Below are 16169 nucleotides of genomic sequence, written 5' to 3'. Positions count from 1 at the left end.
TACATAACCTTGCATTTATCAACATTGAACCTCATTTTCCAGTTTGACAAAAGTTCTGAATGATAGTATGCTCTGTCCAGAAGCACAACAGCTCCACCTTTATCAGCTTCCCGGATAATAAGGTTAGGGTCATTTTGTAAAGTCGAATAGCCTCCCTTTCTTTATGACTTAAATTGCAATAGCGTCTTGTGTTGGTTTTTGAGGTGCAAGTAGGGTTGCCACCTTTTCCAGAAAAAAATACCGGCCTTCCGATATTTTTGTGGTTTTTCCCTATAATTAACATTGGCATCAAGCAACATTTTTACCAGCCAGGCCGGTAAAATACCTGCCAGGTGGCAACCCTAGGTGCAAGACTTGGTTTAAAAATCGTATGTATGTCTTTATGGAGTGGTTACTAGAAGTGGGAGTGAAAGTACTTTTTGTTTTGAATGAAGAAATTGTTTTTGTGGCAGAGGAAGTTTTAACTGACTATAAAGGCGACGAATATCAAGCAGAGAATTCAATTTGTTAGTTGGTGAATGTGCTACAAAACTAAGGCCCTTCTGTAGAAGGGTAATTTCTGTGTTTGTAAGGAGGTGCTGACTGAAATTAAAAACAATGTCTTCTTGTTTGTAAAGGGACTGTTAGCTCCATTCGAGCAGGGTTCAATGTGAATGATAAATAATTTTTGTGAAGTGCCCTGCTGTAGGCTAAATAGATAAAGTATGGTAATATATTTTAAAAAGTTTAGGTTAAAAAATATAGGAAGTGAGAAATAGCTGATAGAAAATATATTTCAAAGCGACAAATTTCTCTTGTACAGTAAAAATAACAAAAAAAAACAAACAGTACAAAATACAAAAAGTATTGTACAGGAAGAAAAGCAATTTTGTAACACCACTAGATGGCGCAAATGAACCGGAGAGCTCCCCCAAAGCCTAATATACTCCGAGCATGACGTCTTCAGATGTTAGTGATCACGTGGCCTTCTGCTCCTCTCCGCGCTGGCTGCTGCTGCAGAATCTGTTGGAAGATCAGGATGCTCGGCAATAACTAAGGTGCAAACCGGTTTTCCCTGACCTCACCTGCTGTGTAAGGTAAGGCGTGTTCATGCCACACACACGCTTGTCTCTCCTTGTTATTTCCCTGCCTCTTCTTTATTCTTCCTTATAATTCCTGCCTATTTGGGACTCATGAGTGACCCTTGTGCATCAACTAAATAATGGTCTAGCGGGGATCTAGCATTAGCAGCCAGTGAGTAAATCTGTCTGTGTATATGGAAATATATATTTTCCTAACCCAACAGCATAATCAGAGATTAGTTATGTGAAAGGGGGACGGTGCTAGAAAATTATACAGGGAAGAAAGACTTAATGCACTTTTGGTAATGGCTTACTGCAGTGCCAACCATGCCACCCTAAAACTTTCTGGTAGACAAAGGAGCGCTTTTCTAACCACTTAAATATTTTATGGTCCAATATAAGGTATTTAGCATTGTATACATTGTGCGGTTGTGTTTGGCTCCAGTAAAGTGAATCTCATTGTTTCCACCCCAAACTCATATATGTTACAGTTACACACACATTCACAATTGTTGTAAAGTAGTTGTTGTAAATGTAATTGCTATGTAAAGCTGTATCTTTCTATTTCTTTATATTCTGTGCTCATATGGTTCTAACTCCTGAAACAGTGCAGCAGAAGGCACAACCTGAAGAACTGACTATTTCTACATTATTTCAAGCACCAGAACCAGGAATAAGTGCAGAGAACAGAAAGGGATGACTAAGCACTGCTGACATTTACAAGTAATTTTAAACCAACGAATATTTTTAATTGATGTATAGTGGAAAATTGTTTAGAATTGCATTTTTACAATTTAATCTTTCAACCATAAGGAGAAATAGGAAGCAATAAAGGTACTTATCTGTATGAGCAATACTAGCCTTCAGTTGTAGCAGCAACCCCATTACAAATTGCTGCAGATTCAATTATAAGATGTGATTATACAGGGATGTGGGAGTGTTTGTGATGGAAAAATAAACGGTTGCACACAGAAAGGTTTACCACCAGTGTATGTTTTTGTCAACTGCACCAAAAAAAATGCTTGCCACCTTATGGAGACTTATGGAGTATTTTTGTTCTGAAAAGTGCCAGTACCACCACTGCCACCTGATTCCCCTAGAAATGCCTATGTGGAAGTTCTGGTAGATATGCCAGTGTGCCTTAGCAGGCTGCCAATACTTTGCAGAGTACAGAAACTGCACTTGATTTATGCAATCTGCTTTTATTGTCTCTAATTGGGTAAATTTTTGATGAAATTTTAGTATGATGTAGTTTGCAATTTGCAATTGGTCTTTTTGTTCTGCTAAGGTCTTCTTTTCTCTAGCAACTAGATGGTGATTTATATAAGAGACTGGATTATGCATAGGCAAAGGACTGAATAGGAAGAAAAATAATAAAAAGTAACAATAATAAAAAAAAATGTAGTCTCAGAGAGAAATCATTTTTGTCTGTGACCCCCATTTAAAAGCTAGAAAAAAAAAAATCCTTACATGCTGAAGTAACATAACAGAACTAAACACTGCTTTTCAGCTCTCTAACTCTTAGTCAGTCAGGGACTTTAAAGGGGACCCGTCACCCAAAAAAATTATTCTAAATCATATTTTATCAGATTAGTTAAGGAAAATGAACTTTAATTACACTATATAAATTATTTGAATCTTGTTTCCTTCAGTCTGGGGTTTCAAAATTATAGCAAGCAAGCAGGAGCCATTTTGTGGACACTGTTATTAAGACAAGCCTTGCATCATCTCAGAATCTTGTTTGTGCACCAGAATGGGGGACTCGATGTCCATCCCCATGCCCTGGCTACACAATTAAATGGTAAAGAGAACGGGGGAATTTGTGGAGAGCAGTGACATCTAGGAAGTGCTGAATTGAAAGTGAAAGTAATTGTCTGCCCCGCCTCTATGCCACGGGCATAGACGAGGGGCAGACAATATTTGATTACAGCTGAGATTTTTAAATGAGTTTACAACAGCTATGAATGCTTAAATAAAAAATGGAAATTGGATTTCATGTTTAATTTGAAAAGGACTTTTATTATACAGATTTTTGTGTCTGGGTGACAGGTCCACTTTAAGGGGGTCACATGAGACATAACTGTTCAGTGAGTTTGCAATTGATCCTTACCATGCAGCTCAGATTCAAACACAACAGTTATGACCCATATGGCCCCCCTTAAGTCACTGATTGGTTACTGCTTGGTAATGAATCAGTGGAAAGCAAGAGAGCTGCAAAGTAGGAAGTGTTTTGTCTATTATGTTAGACATCCAGTCACTCCAGCCTTTATAGATTACAATTTTGGCTAACTAACTATATTGAAAACACTTTTTATTTTGCACAACCTATCTATTTATCCAGTTTTTATATTTACACTGAACAATTCGTTTAATAGATGCAGGCAGATGTTCATTAACAAGGGCTGAGGTTTTGGCAGCTCAGCTAAAAGGCAATAAGGCATCATATACTGACAGCAAAACATGGAGCAACTGCAAAAACAGGCTCGAGCTGCTGTACTTTTACCAAATGAAACAATGCCCCACTGTCTGTTGGTGCTGGTCCTTGCAGAGTTGCTACCTGGCTGGTATTTTACTGGGCTGACTGGTAAAGATGTTTTTTTTTTTAAAAGTTTTTATTTTAAAATTTTCAAACATTCAACATACACAATATGAATAGTAGAAGTAGAGAGAGAAGAAATAGATATTAGAAAAGAAAGTTGTGAAGGAAGGGGAGGGGAGGTAAGGTACAGACTGGCATATACATTATATTAGAATACTTGTAGTTAACCTGTTTGTACTTTCAACCAGGTACCCCAGACAGCATCAAATTTTTCAGGGCAGCCCCTGACAGATAGGTCAGTTTCTGATTTGAGAGAGAATCATTTATCAGCTTTTGCCAATATTGCAGTGTAGGAGGGTTAAGTGACTTCCAATGCATTAATATGGCTTTCTTGGCAAAATATAAGAGCTGTAGGTAACAAAGTCTAGAGTAGGAGCGTAACTGGAGGTCACCCGTTATCCCCAATAAACAATTTTCCGGTGAACGAATACTTGGCAATGCGAGTTTTTCATTCAAGAATTGAAGTACAACACTCCAAAATCCCCCGATTACCGGACAGGTCCAGAATACATGAAACAAGGTACCCGGTTCCTCTCTGCACTTGGGACATAGGTCTGAAACATTATCATAAATTTTAGCCAATCGGTAGGGAGTTAAATAGACTCTATTCAAGAATTTTATTTGTATAAACCTGTCCCTCATAGAGATAGATAGCTCAGTGACTAACTTGAGAGCATCCTTCCATTTTTCTTCATCTAAGTCAGGAATATCACTTTGCCATTTGCCCTTAATCCTCTCAAGGGGGGAGGGACCAGCGGTAGATAGGATAGTATACAACCAGGATAGGGGTTTTGTTAGGTCCACTCTATGTAAATATGTCTCTAAGGTTGTCATCTCTAAATTTACAGGTCTCACTGGAAATTGTACACTAAAAGCATGTCTTAATTGCAAATAGCGAAACAGCATATCTGGGTGAGGGTGTACTTCCCGTTGTAGTGTAGCATATGTTTTACATTCACCCCCAGAGGTTATATCACCAAGCGTTTTTATCCCCAGCTGTGCCCATCGTGCAATGTCAGGGAGTGAGTGAAAATGAGGTAGGTAGGTATTGCCCCACAATGGTGTATAGGGGGACCAGGCTGTAGAGGTTCCCCTGGCTAGTTTTTGAGACTTCTGAAATACCTGTACCACCGTGCGCATAGAAGTAGTGGTAACGTGATAGGGGGAGACACCCCTGTAAGGGAGTTTGGCAAGGGCCTCAAGGGAACCAATTACTGCGGCTTCTAGGACCACTGCCGAGTTGCTCAAATCAGGGACAAACCACCAGTGGGCATATACCAACTGGGCCGCAAGGAAATAAAGTTTGAGATTAGGCAGTGCTAGGCCTCCTCCAGTTACTGGTGCCTGTAGCACCCTAAAGCTCAATCGAGGGTGTTCTCCTGCCCAAAGAAAGCTTCTAATTATTTTGTCTATTCTGGCGAACCATTGGGCTCGAGGGTTTATGGGAGAATTATGGGAAACATATAGAAATTTAGGTAGGAAAACCATTTTGAACATATTAATTTTGCCTGGTAGAGAGAGAGGAAGGTCTTGCCATACAGAGACTTTGCTAGTCAGAGCCTGTACTACTGGATCCAGGTTGAGTTGCTCAAATCTGTTAAGATCTTTATGGATCACTATACCCAAGTATTTAAACGAGTCTGCTACCCTGAGCTGGAGTAAGGGGTTCGGAGAGTCCTGAGGAAGGGGATCTATGGGAAACACCACCGACTTATCGAGATTGATTTTCAGACCTGAGAATTGGCCAAACTCAGAGACAGTCGTCAGGAGATTCTCTTGGGCCGCACCAGAGTTAGCCAAATATATCAGCATATCATCCGCATAAAGTGATATCTTTTCACACAGGTTTCCTATATGTAAGCCCTGTATTCCTTCATTAGCCCGTATTTTGATGGCCAGGGGTTCTATGGCTAGGGCAAAAAGCAATGGCGAGAGAGGGCAGCCCTGTCGAGTGCCCCTTTCCAAAGATATATTTTCCGATAGTTGCCCATTGACCAGAATCTTAGCTCTTGGGTGCGCATATAATGTCTGAATCCATTTCCAGAGATTCGGGCCTAACTTAGAACGTGCCAATACCTCCCACAAGTACTGCCACTGCACCGTGTCAAAGGCCTTTGCCGTGTCGAGGGACACTACAATTCTATTACCCACATTATCATGGTGGACCGCCAGGTTAGTGAAAAGGCATCTCACATTGACATCAGTGGCCTTTGAGGGCATAAAGCCTGTCTGGTCCGGATGTATGAGTGCAGGTGCGACCAGTTTGAGTCTATTAGCTATGATCTTAGCAAATATCTTTATGTCACAATTAAGGAGGGATATAGGCCTATATGAGTCACATCTATCAGGGGGTTTGCCTTCCTTATGTATTAGAGTGATGTAAGCATCATAGCATGAGTCGGGCAGAGCCCCTGTATTAGTAATTCCTTTAAAGAGAGCTAGGAGTTTAGGGGCTAGAAGGTCCACATATTTCTTATACCATTCTATGGGGATCCCGTCCGGTCCAGGCGTCTTTCCCATAGGGAACCCAGTAATTGCATCCTTAACCTCATCTAGAGTAATGTCTTGGTCTAATTGCATGGCCAGATCTGGAGAAACCTCTGGGAAATCTACAGTATTTAGGAACTCCTCGAGTCTATCTGGAGAAGTATCAGGTGGAGATTGATATGTGGATTGAAAATACATCTCAAATTGTTGTACCATTTGTGCTATGTCTGTGATTAGGTCATTTCCACTAGCAATGGCCTGTATCATAGTCCTAGGCACATTCCCCCTAGCCAGTACAGCCAGTAGTTTCCCATTCTTGTCTCCCTTGTCATACAATAAATAAATAAATAAAAGCTCTATAAAGCTCCTGTTGTGAGTACTTCTCTACGAGAAGTAAGTCCAAATCTCTCTGTGCTACTTGCATAGCCTGTTTAGTTTCGTTAGACTCATTTTGTGTCAATTCTGATTCTGCTCTAGCTAGGTTAGTTTTGGCAAGAGATAGGGCTTGCTCTCCCTCTCTGCGGGTTGATGTAATAAGTGAGATATATGCACCCCTTATATAAGCCTTACCAGCATCCCACACAATATGGTCTGCTGCAGTGTCTTGGTTTATTTCCCAGTATTGTGTCAGCAAAGGGAGGAGATGTTCACTAACTGAATGGTTAGCTATCCATTTGGGGGGTAATCGCCATTTATCACCTCGTCCTTGAGTGGTTCCACCTAGATATAGTAAGAGGGGGGCATGATCTGAACACATCCTTGTCAAATATTAAATGGAGTCAACATACGGTAAAATTTCAATTGTACCTAGGCATAAATCAATACGAGACATCGCCGCAGAGGCTACAGAGTAGCACGAATACTGTTTAAGCTGAGGGTGGCGCCATCTCCAAACATCCAGAAGGCCTGTGGTTTCCACCCAACGGGCAAAATTTTTGGAATCATGGGTAGAGGGGTGTAATCTATCTAGGGCCGGGTCTGGGACCAGGTTAAAGTCACCCGCCCACAGCATACGATGATTACCCATTTCAGCCACTTTTTGTAAAATTTCATTTAATATTTGAATATCAGCGGGAGGAGGTAAATATACATTAACTATTATATAAGTGGTGCCGGCAATTTGGGCTTTTAAGATTAAATACCTGCCTCCCTTATCCGAAGTGATTGCGTGAAAATCGAAGTTTATTGTCTTCCTGACCAGGATAGCAACTCCCCTGGAGTATGTAGAGAAATCCGCATGATATGCCACCGAGACCCAGTTTCGCCTGAGCGCGCAGACTCTCTGCCCAACTAGATGAGTCTCTTGGAGCAATATAAGATCCGCCCCAGACTTCTTAGCCATATCTAGTACCACCGCTCGTTTAATTTTGTCGTTAATGCCACGCACATTCCAGGATAATAATTTAATATTACGTGGAGCCATAATCATGTTTAGAACAAATTATAAACCAGTGGGGCCATAGTGACTCCAATGGGCCTGTGATGATTGTATTGGGGAATATCGGACTGCGTTGTGACTTTCGTGAGGAATCTAAAGCTGTCAACAGCGATGTCTCGGTCAACCACCAATTAGTATTACTCCTTAAACCTCCCCTCATAGAAGCAGGCAGAGAAGAAAGAGAAAAGACATAGATAAACAAAATATCCCATTACAGTAAACCCCCCACCCGGTATCCTCCTCCCAACCTGGAGATACATTTTCCCGTAATTCGAACAATCCCAACAGGGGAGTGGGTAGCACCGGTATTAACTCTTAAAATAAGTGAAACAGGGGCAGAGTCTGAGTCTCCGTGTTACCTAAATTAGCATAGGTATATCAGGTAGATCCTAACTTTCCTTGCTGCAGCAAGTTCAGACTGAAAAAGCCAAGTACAGTAAGCATTGGTGCAAAACAACTAGCACGTACATCGGGTAACAACATCCGGACTGTGTAGATCCCAATGTGTAGGTTTCCCCCAACAGCAAAGTAGAGGGGCGGGTTCCCATATAACTCAGTAGAATGAGCTGTCTGCCTTCCAAATGAGGGCATAGTCAATGAGCAAGGTGAGCATTTAACTGGCAATGTATCTGGAGTAGTTCTGAGAGCTCAGACGTATAAACAAGGATAGTCTTTATTAAACAATCCATATTTGAGGGTTTCGAAGTTCCAGGTCTTTTGTACTCAGAGATGGGAGAGTAAACAATAAGACTTATGTTCCTCTGGGCAGTGTAGGCACTTAGGCAACTTCGCCCTCCCTGTGTCGTCAGGGGGTAAGGATTGTGGCTTATGACTTTGTCTGTACTGTAAGGCTATATCCAGTCAGGGAAATAGAAATAGAAATGGTCTCACCTGCTGCAGCTTCTGCATGTGTCATCTGCTCAGTTGGGGCGATGAGGGCTGGCTCTAGGGGACGAATTGCCATGCACATTCAGCCATGCGCTTGCCTCTTGAGCCGAGGTAAAGAAGTTGGCTCTATCTCCGGCTTGAACTCTCAATTTAGCAGGGTATAACATAGCATATTTCAAATTAGCTTCCCGCAGGCGACGCTTGACTGCCGTAAAGGTGCCTCTTTGCCGTTGGAGTTCAGCAGAATAATCAGGGTAGATGGATAACTTTTTCCCCTCTACCATAATATCTGGGCTTTGTCTGGTTGCCTGTAGTATGGCTTTGCGGTCCCTGAAGTTCAGCAGTCTAACTAGCTCCTGGCGGGGGGCTCCTACCTGGTACCCGGTGGGCTCGCTCAACCGCATAAAATGAAGAGAGGGCAGCTGTGGGAACAGAGTCTCTCAGCCATTTTTCTGCAAAGGTCACTGGGTCAGTCCCCTCTACCCTTTCTGGGAGCCCCACAAGCCGCACATTGTTGCGCCTCTGACGGTTCTCATAGTCATCCAGCTTGTCAGTGCAGGCTTTGAGTTTGATTTCCATGCGTGCTATTGCTGGGGGAATTGGCGCGCAGGTGTCTTCAAGAGTTGAGATTCTATTTTCTGTCTCACACACTCTCTCACGCATATTCTGGAGATGTCAATTTTAACTTCTTCTATTTTAGTGGAGAGCGAGGTCCTGCAATCTGTAATTGCGTCTAGTAGCAGCTGTGTCGCCGCTTCTGGTTGCGGTGGTGGGGAGCTCGTAGCCGTTGTTTGGATCTCCTTAGGTTGGGAGCCATTTTGAGGGGGTTGCCGGGCAAACTGCTCAAGTTTGGATGCTGCATCAGACTTCGGTTTTTGTGTTTTGCTGCCTCCCATCATGAGAAGGACAGTGTTGTTATAGTAGATACTGCACTTGGTGCTAGAGTAGGATCTCAATAAGTAGTGGTAGGTTGCGGTACACGGAGCTCTCGTCTGAGCCCTTTACATTATAGTAGCAGCCATGCTTGTCCTGTCCCACCGGACAGACTGTTGTTGTAGGTGCTGTAGGGGTCTGTGGGTAATTGCCCTAATCAGGGAGCTTATTGTAGAACCTGTGTGGGCATTTGATTGCAGATGCTGGGCTGTAAGTGGAATGTTGCTATGCACAGGGGTATCTGAGATCTCCCAGACGGATTCCCACCACTTGATTATAAAGACAGCCCCTCCTTGTAGCAAATGGCCTTTGTGCGTAGAGCACACTGGTTGCTTTTCCCTGGGACCAATTCAGTTGGGGCTGCAGGCAGAGTCACTATCCCTCTATCACAGGAAGGAGCAACAGGCCTCACTGCCTCATGCCTCCCAGCTCATAGGTGGTGGAAACAGGGATTTAGCGAAAAGTATTCACAAGGGGCGCCCCCAGGGTCTGCCAGGCACTCACCCCACCTTTCTTCCGTCACCTGGGCCGCACACTGCTGTCCTGGCCGTAGTCGGCGGGGTTAAAGTTCCGGTCCGTGCGCGTCCGGGTCAGAGCCTTACTCGAGGACGCGGCTTTGGGCGCGACACTAGGCCGCATTTCGTTTATCCGCCCGGGAGCTGTTGGAGCGGCGGTTTCGGGCTTAGATGGGAGCGGATGCCCCCCTGGAGCTGCAGGTGCCCACTGCTAGTCTGCAAGGGCTTTACTCTTTGGGGGAAAGTTACTTTTTTATAAGGACCCTGGGAGCGCCTGAAATCTGCGTCCACGCCGGTTGCCAGCTAGCCACGCCCCCCGTAAAGATGATGTTTGATGCTAATGTAATTATTAGGAAAGAAAGATAAAAATATAGGTCTGGTATTTTTTACAGAGAAGTGGCAACAATAGGTCATTGTGCTTCAGAATATATTGTTTGCAAGGAGGAAAGCTTTTTTTTAACAGAACAAAAAACATTTTCAACTCTTTCTTTGTTATTGATATTGTTTGTTGTGTATAGTTTATTTAGAATATGATGCCTTTTGTGTATATTTTTCTTTCTTTGTAGGGAATCTGTTATCCAGAATGCTTGGGACCCGGGTTTTTCCAGATATCAGATCTTTCTGTAATTTGGATCTTCATACCTTAAGTCTACTAGAAATTTATGTATACATTAACCCGAATAGGCTGGTTTTTCTTCCAATAAGGGTTAATTATATCTTAGTTTGGACCAAGTACAAGCTACTATTTTATTATTACAGAGAAAAAGGAAATAATTTTTAAAAAATTTGGATTATTTAGATAAAATGCAGTGTATGGGAGATGACCTTTCCGTAATTCGGAGCTTTCTGGATAAAGGGTTTCCGGATAACGAATCCTATACCTGCACCACATTGCAAAAAAATGCCAACAGCCAACCAATAATTCGTTTTCATCTACCAGTTAAAACAAGGAAAGCAAACATCTGATTGGTTGCTCTGTGATGATACATTTTAGAATCTGTGTTAGTAAACCAGCTCTTTGTTGCACTGCTCTGAAGTTTCTGCAGCACTAGTGTTTATTATTTGTTTTACATGGATTATTCAAGGAGTTGGCTCTTCGTGCAAATTCTTGTTTGAGTTATTGGTCTGTGTAAGATATGACAGATACACGGATATCTAACTAGACAGCATATGACACGTTGCACAATTGGTACAAAACACCCATCATTCACTTTTGCATTTATTGCGTAGGGCAGGATTTATTATGTCATGAGTCATTGATCTGTGGAAACCACTGTTTTACCAACATCCATATAATTTGTGTTGTTGTGCTTCAGTGCTTTTCATTTGTTCTATGAATGAAAGATAATATCTGACAATAGCATAAATAATGGAGCATTGTGTACAAAAATGGACTAAACCATTGTAAACTTGAGCCTTTTTAACCCTTTGCCTGCCAAGCACGTACGCTGTACGTTCTGGCAGGCAAGGGCTTTAACTGCCAAGAACGTACCTAGTACGTTCTGGCAGAAATCAGTGCTGATCTCTGCATCAGTGGCTTTAGCCGCCTCTGCAGAGACTTAGCAGTGCTGACAGCCCCCTGGGCAACAAGGCTGGGGGCTGTCATGTCGGTCCTGCAACAGGATTGTCGCAGTGCCAACCTAAAATCGCAGTTCCTACGTCTTCCTTCTTCTCTCTGCTTCACTGGCTGCAGTGACTCAGCATACACGCTGCTGCAAGTCTTCTAGAGCTCCAGCAATGGTAAGTGGCCTTTATTTTACACACTACACACACTACACCCACTTGTATACATCTATACAGAGTTACACACTAATTTTAGTAAAGATTTTTTTGTTTTTTTAATTTTTTTTGTAAAGTTATGTACACTTATTTGCACTTTATTTCACACTTATATACACACTGTCACACCACTTTTAGAAGTGTATACACAAAAAACTCACAAAGAGGGCTTTTTTATTTTTTTACTTTTTCATTTTACTAATTTGGCAGCATGACTATTGGGTAATCGATTTTGGCCACTAATTATGCTGTCGGATCAGTCATTTTGTTATTTCATTGATTTACACAATTTTTGTGGTTTTATTGCAATTTATTCCTGCATTATTTTTCCTTATGTATATTCAGTATAGTTTTGCTGTTTGGTGCTTTGGTATAGAAAGATATATTTTACTTTATTTGATCCGTCAGAATATGTACTTTCCAAAAATATATGGTGTTCTGGGGGCTTTTTACAGTTTGGGGATCTTACAACACATAACGCAAAGTTGGGGTACTGTTTTCAGCAGCTTAGTTGGCTAGTGTGAAAATTCATATGCATGTTTTTCATTTACACAACACATACTTTGGTAAATCTATGCATATTGGGCATCAAGCTATTCATTAGACCTCTGACGTCCATATTTAGGGTGATTTTTCTTTGTACGTAAAACATTGTCTGCGAAAAATTTTTAGGCGATTTTCAGAAATGTTGTAAAAACCTCTAAGTTTAGAAAAGCTTTGCAGTTTGGTAGTTTGGTGTAGAAAGACGTCTTTATCTTTGTTGGATTCGTCAGAATGTGTACTTTCCAAAAACATATGGTTTTGGGGGGTCTTTGCTGTTAGGAGGGTCTTGAGGCACATAATATGAAGTCAATTGTCTATGTTCACAGAAGGCGAATTTTTATTTGGGGTCCGCACATGCCAGCTGTCTTGGTATATCTATGCATATCGGGCATCAAACTGTTCAGTAGTACCTTGGCATCAATATTTATGTTGTTGTACAATTGTATGCAAGAAATTGAGTGAGATAAATGCGGCCAACTACAATTTTTTTTTGGCGATTTTCATACATGTAAAAACTGTTGCTTTTATCGGCAAATTTAGGAAAGACTTGCGACTTGTGGAGTACAAGGACATGCATACCCAATTTGGGTTTGCGGGAATGTGTACTTTCCGAAAATATATGGTTTTCTGGGGTGAACTTACCCTTTTATACTTTTGCCCCCCCCCCAAAACTTTGTAAAAAAATTTTGCAGTACCTGAAATGACAGACCATATGGGGGGTCTTCCTTTATGCTACGTGCTTGGGCACACCTATACATATTGTGTATCAAACTGTTCAGAGGACCCTAGGCTTTCATATTTGGGGTGATTTCTCTTGATACCTAAAAGTATGTGGATAATATGATGCTGCAGTTTAGAAATTTTGAGGTGATTTTTTTAAATGTCAGCAAAATCACCAAATTTAGGAATGATTTGCGGCTTGGTACTTTGTATTACAAAGACATGCATACCCAATTTAGATTCGTGGGAATGTGTACTTTCCAAAAATATATGGTTTTCTGGGGTGAACTTACCTTTTCTAATTTTGCCCCCCCCCCCCCAAAACTATGTAAATGTCTTGATTTTGCAGTACCTGAAATGACAGACCATATGGGGGTCTTCCTTTTGGGGCCCCTATATGCCACGTGCTTGGGTACACCTATACATATTGTGTATCAAACTGTTCAGAGGACCATAGGCTTTCATATTTGGGGTGATTTCTCTTGATACCTAAAAGTATGTGGGTAATACGATGCTGCAGGGTAGAAATTTTGAGGTGATTTTTGGAAATGTCACCAAAATCACCAAATTTAGAAATGATTTGCGGCTTGGTGCTTTGGAGTAGAAAGACATGCATACCCAATTTAGATTCGGGGGAATGTGTAATTTCCGAAAATATATGGTTTTCTGGGGTGAACGTACTTTTTTCTAACTTTGCCCCTCCCCCCCAAACTATGTAAATGTGTTGATTTTGCAGTATCTGGAATTACAGAACTGATAGCTCAAATGAGGTGTCTACATTTAAAGACCCCTATATACCACATGCTTGGGTACACCTATACATATTGGGCATCAAACTGTTCAATGGACCCCAGGCTTTTATATTTGGGGTGTTTTATACTGATACCTAATGATGTGTGGGAGATATGATGCTGTAGAGTGGAAGCTTTGAGGTAATTTTTCAAAAAATTCACCAATTTCTATAAAACATTATAAATTTAGGAAACAATTGCAACTTGGTAGTTTGGAGTACAAAGATATATTTATCCATTTTTGATTCACCAGAATCTGTTCTTTCTAATAATGGGTAGTTTTCTATGGTAAACCTACTGTTAGTGGAATGTTTGGCCTTGAAATCAGAAGTACTTGGGGAGCGGTGCATTGGAAATTTGGTAGTGTACTGCTTGTAGATTTTGATCTATACAAGTGAGAAATCTCCATAAAACTCTACATATTTGGTATTGCCATGTTCAGGAGACATAGACAATGATCTTTCTGATATATGTGATTGTTCTTTGTGAAACATGTTTTTTTTTAATTTTATTAGATACTTAGAAGCCTATATTTTTTTACAGAAGTAGAATTACACTACAATTCTTGCATATTTTGAAAGTTCAGGTTGTCCAGAAAAAAACAATATATTGTTTTCCTGGGTAAAATAAAAGACCGCCCCAGGAAAGAGTGCAAAATATCTAAAAACTGCTTGGCAGTAGATGTTTGCATCTAGGACAAAACGGCCGGCAGGGAAAGGGTTAATGTCTGTAAAAAAAGCAAAGCAAAGAGAGCAAAACTTCAACAAGTATATGCACAGTTTACATCGATTTTGCTCAATTCTGCATGTTAACAACATTTGCTACAGTATCATTTCCCCTATATTTATTTTTTTCATCCCTTGTTGACATATTTACACAGCATTTTGCAAAAATTGTTCATCATTAGTATCTGCCCCAGCAGATCTATCACACCACCTAGACAGTGGTAAACAAAAGTGATGAAGGGCCCCTCCAAAAAAAAAAAACTTAAGAGGGGCCAGGCACACATAGGCACCCTGCCCCAACCCCACTACCTGCCCACCTGCCTGCCTGCTAACCGTCCTCCTGTTTTAGTCGCTCCCTGTCAGCTCTTAATTAGGAGTGAAGCTAGAGAGGGGCAATTTCCATGTTACTTTAGAGGAAGCAGGCCCCGCGGTCCTAGTCCCCCTGTTACTGGGACCTTGTGACCGTGGGGTCTTTTTCCTCTACAGTTACGCCATTGATCCTAGAACAGGTGCACCAGGTCAGTTCATTCTAGTCAACCCCATTGACTTATTCTATTGAAAAAAGGAAAAATATACCCCATTTCTACATTATCTCATGCAGTTGGACTTACAGGAAAGGTGCATAAACATTGTTTTTACCTAGACACTCCAGAGATGTTCATAGAGTCATGCAAAACATTTATAAAACATAATAAATAATGTTGCAGGAGTTAGACTACAAGAAAGAGCAGATTAGGTTCATTGCTTAGATATGACACTGAAAAATTAAATAAGCAGATGTCTACACAAACTGGGGGCGTGTTGCATTTGCATAGAAATAATAGAATATATACATAAACAACATAACTGCATGTAATTCAAAGAGATTTAAATGAAGGGAAACAATTTGTGAACCAAATATTATGTGGAATGTTGCCATGGATAGCTGCCAAGATTTAATATAGAAATTCACATATTGTGGTAATGTATTATAATGAATGTGTTAAGTGTAACCTCCAAAAGACTTTGTTCTTTTTTGCCTATTTTATCATTTGAGATAAACACAGTTGGGCAGCCTAGTTCAAATTGGCCAAACTGCCCTACCAATAGGGTTTCCGCCAGTGGCGGAACTACCAGGGGAACAGGGGGTGCAATTGGGCCAGGGCCCGCACCCCCTCAGGGTCCCCCGGCAGCTCGCACACTGCCGGCCGCATCGACTGATTTCGGGAGAAAAAAAATCTTGTACAGAGGGGGGCGGGGGCCCAGCTGCACGTCCCATACCAGGGCCTGCCCCCCTCCAGTTACATTACTGGTTGCAGCATTTCTTCTAAATTAACTACGGGCAGGGCGGGTGATGTCAGGTGGTGGGGCGTAACTGATGATGTTGTGGGCTGGGCTCACAACAACGATTGGCTGAACACCATGCCATTGTCTGCAATGTCCTGACCTGATTTCCTAATTTGGAAATCCGGGCAGCCAGTTTTCACCAGAACAGCCCTTCCAAAAACCAGACAGGTGGCAACCCTACCTACCAAATCTGGGCATGTATGACCAGCTTCACCCTTATGTTCCAAATGCGAGAGTTTTGACAGTATTTACAGTTGTTATTATGATAGCCAAGTTCAAATACACAAACTTTTCAATTAAAACCAACATATACAGAATAAGAACACAAAAAGGTATTAAATAATGTAATATAAAAAAATGCTAT

At 41.4% G+C, this 16169-nt stretch overlaps 1 protein-coding gene across 2 annotated transcripts in view; it reads left to right on the top strand.

Annotated features, from left to right (window-relative positions):
- Positions 1-960: 960 nt before the first annotated feature.
- Positions 961-16169, top strand: part of sytl5.S (synaptotagmin like 5 S homeolog) — a 109450-nt gene continuing 94241 nt past the window's right edge. Inside the window, exons 1-2 of one of the 2 annotated variants that reach the window (XM_041583766.1) lie at positions 980-1076; positions 1670-1784. The gene's annotated coding sequence lies outside the window, so the exon portion shown is untranslated. Of the gene's footprint in view, positions 1077-1669; positions 1785-16169 lie in introns of both variants that reach the window. The other variant, XM_041583767.1, reaches the window with a different exon arrangement.

Source organism: Xenopus laevis, chromosome 2S (genome assembly GCF_017654675.1).
Source record: "Xenopus laevis strain J_2021 chromosome 2S, Xenopus_laevis_v10.1, whole genome shotgun sequence".
In the NCBI taxonomy this organism is placed as follows: domain Eukaryota; kingdom Metazoa; phylum Chordata; class Amphibia; order Anura; family Pipidae; genus Xenopus; species Xenopus laevis.
The sequence above is the reverse complement of the archived record's forward strand: the minus strand, read 5'-3'. Positions and strand labels throughout refer to the sequence as shown.